A 5275-nucleotide genomic window follows, 5' to 3' on the forward strand; every position below is an offset into this window, starting at 1 on the left:
AAACTTAAGTAAATATATTGATTGATAAAATAATTTGATTTATGAAAGAATTTTAAGGTTTCAGTGTCTGGTTTGATCGCAGGGTTCGTTTCCGTTTTCACACGGGTTTGATTATACAAAACGCGCACAATCCACCCGAATTGTCCGGAATTTTCGTAAAAAGTTCGTTTTTATCAATATCATTCAAAAATATGATATTTGACCACTTTTGACATTTTGACATACCAGTCAGTCCGTTAAACACAAAACTGCCGGTTTCGTTAAAACAATTATAATTTAAATCTTTGATTAATCATAACTAAATATGTAATTATATATAAATTATGTAAATTTTTGTAAAAATACATTAAGACATGGAGAATTTTATAAAAATATTTTCAGAAATTTTATGATTAATTATTTATTTATAAAAATTCATTTAATAGGTTATAATCGTGTAATAAATGGCCCGTTTATATCAAACGACCTCTGAAAAATCCAATAATTTTTACAAGTGGCCTAAATGTTATTACATAGCCCCTGCAAAATCTCCAGAACCTAACTCTTTTGACAAAATGCCTTTTTGTGCATTTTTTGGCTGTTAAAATTCGGTTAAACCATGATTGCACAAACCATACTTAGACATTTCCAATGATCCCCAAACTTTACCAGTGATCTTACCATCCCATATTAAACTTCAAAACCAAGTTTCAGAATTTTTCAATATGTTTAGCTATTTTTCCCAAATAAACGCTCATAAACGGAAATAAATTCACCAAATATTCTCCGTTTATCGAAAAATTACCAAATTTGAACAGGGACTCATTTATATGATCCCTAATGTCTCTGCAAGTTTTCACAAGCTAAAAACAAGCACGTAACAACCTAATACTAAACAGCCCCTAAACGAGTGTTACGGGTTTACCTTGTCGGTTTTCGATGAATTTTGCTAGTTTAAACGACTTTCCGGGTCTCGGGTTGCAAACTCAGTATATCTACAAATCATATAACATCAAACCAAGCATAAATCATCCATGTAACAGCCTTGATAATTAGGGTTTCGGTTTTGGGTTCAAACTGAACTTTCTAACCGTAAAAACGTTGTATTCATGTTCTAATCCGCGTTTTTGACCAAAAAAGTATATGTTCCTGGTTTGTAAACATGTTTAACATCAAAGCATGGTTTTACTTGATTTTTAGGGTGTTTGGATGGTTAAACATGTTTAAAACTAATCAAGGATTAATTTTTCATGTTTAAACTATGTTAATCAAGAATGAAATCAATGAAAATTGAATGATTTACCTCAAACCTTGGCTGGAACTTGAAGAACACAGGTAAGAAGGTTCTAGGATGTGTTTGGTATATTTTATAACCTTGATTCTTAGCTTATATAACAAGTTATACAAAAGGGGGCCCATTTCCCTTCTAGCGGCCGCAATTAACAAGGGCCCATTGGGCCTCTTTTTGGCCCAATGGTGCCTCGGTTTTCGTGCCACACATAAAAGTCGGTCCAAAATTTAGTTCGGGTTCGGTTTTTCACAAGAAAACTAGTTCGAGTGCGAAAACCAGCGCGAAAACGGGTGTTTTTCAGCTTATTTTTGTGAAATAAGAAAAACGTACTGACTCGTTGTAAAATTCCAAAATATTTTCACGGATTGCTTAGAACATGTCATATAAGTGTTTTATAAATCTTTTTCGGCTTAACGGATGCTACAATGCTTGTTTTGATATTAACGATTGCGTTTAAGCTTATAGCGTATCGATAAACGAAACCTTTTTCGTTTAAAGAGTTTTAAACGTACTGGGGCCTAAATATCAATATGTTAGCCTCTATAACGTATATATAACTCGTATATGACCCCTCAGTATGTATACGGGTCATAATTAGTGTCGGTCGGTTACTCGTTTAAGCACTACGAATTAACCGATTTATCGTTTACTTGTTACGTAATGAATATAGTGTACCTCGTTTTGTCACGAATGTCACAATTTGTTCAGGTTATTTGGATTTAACGGAAAGGAAATGTGGTATGGAGAAAAATGAAACAAGTATTGTAAGTCCCGTGAGAGGATCTTTCAATGTGATATCAATATACTTGATGATTATGAGGAAACTAATCCCAAGCCGATTCTATGCAATACACAGTAACACACGTAAAACAATGTAGAAGCTTCAAAACACACGTATATTATACTTCAGTTGCTTAAGCCCTTAATAACTTACACGGGGTCAATAAAAATGCATGAACGAACAACCATAATATCGATAACGTACATCAATATATATCCTACCAACTAGGCCCAAAACAGACCAAAGCCCACCGAGATCAAGTGATCTCGGTTTACATACAAAAGCCCAAAACTAAGCCCAATACTACAAGCATAAACTAAGCCCCTTGGTTTATTGCTTGATTTTAGCCATTATCAAAAATGCCAACCGAAGACGTCTAACATGCTTCTACACCTTCATTTCTGCCTTCCGGTGTATATCATGTGGCTTCTAAATAGACACTTGGGAAGTTGAGTGTCGTATTTAGTGCCTTTATTCCAGTAATAGTAACCCCTGCTAGTAATCTGGCACAGGTAATGCTTCTTCTTGACAGAAGTAGATGATCATGATTCTTGTTAATGAAAACAACAACAAATATTAGGCTTGATTGACTCAGAAGTTCAAATACGATGTATCTTCGGTAGAACCAACGAATCCTCGGTTACGGTTTGACCGAGAATGCTTCAAGATGTCTTTAAGCCGAAGATCTCTCTGGTTGATTAGGAGAATCTGAGCAGTCCACACCAAAAACCTGAGAACACTATCCATTGTCATCACCACGTCACCAATCACCATTGATGACCAACCCTGAACATGCAAACAATGACTTTTAAAGGAATCCACTTGAAAATATAAGGGGACAAGAAAAGATTGATGGCGGTGAGTAGGTGAGAGGTTAGATGAGTATAATTTCGGAAAGATTTTGGAAGATATTGGAAGATGTAAATTTCAAGAATGATTAATAAAGTGCTATGAATGGCTTTTAAACTTCCGAGATACATCCATCTGGGCCGAGAACACATATGGACCGAGAACACGTATATACCGAGAATTCACATCAGTGAAGTTTTCTAGGCCAACTTGATCAGGCCAAGAACTAAGACACCCGTTAGGCCAAAGAACTGGCCCACTAATCCAGTCCGGTAGTTGTCAAAACAATCCTGAGTCATGAAAAATTGATTTCTTAAGGACATCTGTTTCGACACGAGTACACATGAGGTAAAAAATAAAACAAAACAATATAAAAACAAAAATAATCTACATGTCTAGCAGATTTATCAAATATTAGGATCAAATTTTAGCAGTTTAAAACAACAAGCATTTTAAGAAAAGATCCAAACATGAGATCATATTGATTAATATACTTTCACAATGATTCATTTTCAACATTATTATGACATAGTAAAAAGGTTGAAGGCAGGTAATTAGAAACTTAGCATGACTTTCATTGCACCAGTGATATGATTAGGTTCAATTAGGCATAAAGCTTATATGGACATCACTAATGGACCTATGATGCCCCCTATCTCTTCTCAAAGCTTATTTGGCTTTCCCCAGATCACCCCAATTTGACTTCAACCCCCTAGTGCTTGATCAAAAGAATTCTCTTTATACAAAAACATTTTAAAAAGTTTAAGCTTTAAGGTTGAACGTCGGACTTACATGTCATCCAGACTTACAAGTCTTACGTTTAGGGTGTTTAGAACTTACTTGTATGCCCCACCCTTGTAGTTCCCTAATACCCCTTTAAGCTTAATTTGTAATAATTTTCATACATATGTACACAAGGTTTTTTTTTTATATATTTTGGTGATCAAGACACTAACGGGCTCATGTATGACTGGGTAATTGTTTTCCTGCCTATCATTCAGAGAGATGTATCTGGGGACATGCAAACATCTTCAAAATGAGTCTCTACAATAAGTTTAGCAGATTTAGTTTATATCACTTCAAACTTTTACTTATCATGGAAAGTTACCATACACATCAATGACTAATCAAGAGCCCTTTTTTGCTTAATAACTTCACATGTTAGGCACACATAATCAATTTATTTATTATTTCTCAAAGGTTGGATCAATTTTCATTTGAAAACATTTTAAGCTTCTAGTAAGCTTTAGCTGAATAATAATATCACTTCCCTGATGATAATTTCAAAGACAGTTTTAAATTCAGTCACCCCAGTCACCTTCAGTTTTCAGGTGAATGGCTATCCCATGTGTCTTCAGGTAGACGATAGGACCAAACACATATGGGTATATGTCCCTCAAACCTAGGTGACCGACATAATTTTCAGTGAAAGAATCAAAACAAAATTTTATGTTCTGTCGCCCTGTCACTTTCAGTTCTAAGGTTAATGGCTATCCCGTGAATCAAGAGTTGATAACGGGACCAAACATATGAGATACGTCCATTGAACTTGAGTAACCGACGTAATTTTAAGCAAATGAACAAAACATTTACTTTTTTTTAAATAACGCGCACACACTCTTTTTGTCTTTTTGTTTCCCCCCCCCCCCCCCCCCCCCTAAATTTGTACATTAATTAAAGAAAAGAAAAAATATTTACGTACAAAATTTAACCAAAAAAATACTCAATCATCAAAACCTAACATCTTAAGAAATCCTACAAGCACATTGAATCTGGTTGTCCCGACCGGTTTCGTAAATAGGTCTGCCACATTATTATCAGTATGGACCTGTTCAAGATGAATTAACTTCCGGTTGTAACAGTCACGAATAAAATGAATTTTGATATCGATGTGCTTGGTTTTAGCATGTTGGACTGGGTTTTTGACAATGGCAATCGCAGCATCATTATCACAGAAAAGAGAAGTGTCAAGAAAATCCAAACCGTAGTCCAGCAATTGATGTTGCATTCATATGACCTGAGAACAGTAGGAAGAAGCATCAACATATTCAGCCTCAGCAGTGCTTGTGGACATCGTTTGTTGTTTCTTGCATTGCCATGAAATGAGCCGATCCCCCAAAAATTGACACCCAGCGGATGTCGATTTCCTGTCAATATCATCACCTCCATAATTGCTGTCAGCAAAAGCATACAAATCAAATTCTGAATTCTTGGGATACTAAAGACCAAGCTTCGGTTGCCTTTTCAGATATCCAGAAATTCGTTTAACAACAATTAAATAAGAGAGTTTAGGATGAGCCTGGAAACGGGCACACTGACAGACTGCGAACATGATGTCAGGGCGACTGGTAGTAAGATACATTAGAGACCTAATC

The sequence above is a fragment of the Bidens hawaiensis genome, unplaced genomic scaffold (assembly GCF_021521415.1).
Source record: "Bidens hawaiensis isolate Kalapana, Puna unplaced genomic scaffold, B.hawaiensis_p1.1 tig00019919_1, whole genome shotgun sequence".
NCBI classification, from domain to species: domain Eukaryota; kingdom Viridiplantae; phylum Streptophyta; class Magnoliopsida; order Asterales; family Asteraceae; genus Bidens; species Bidens hawaiensis.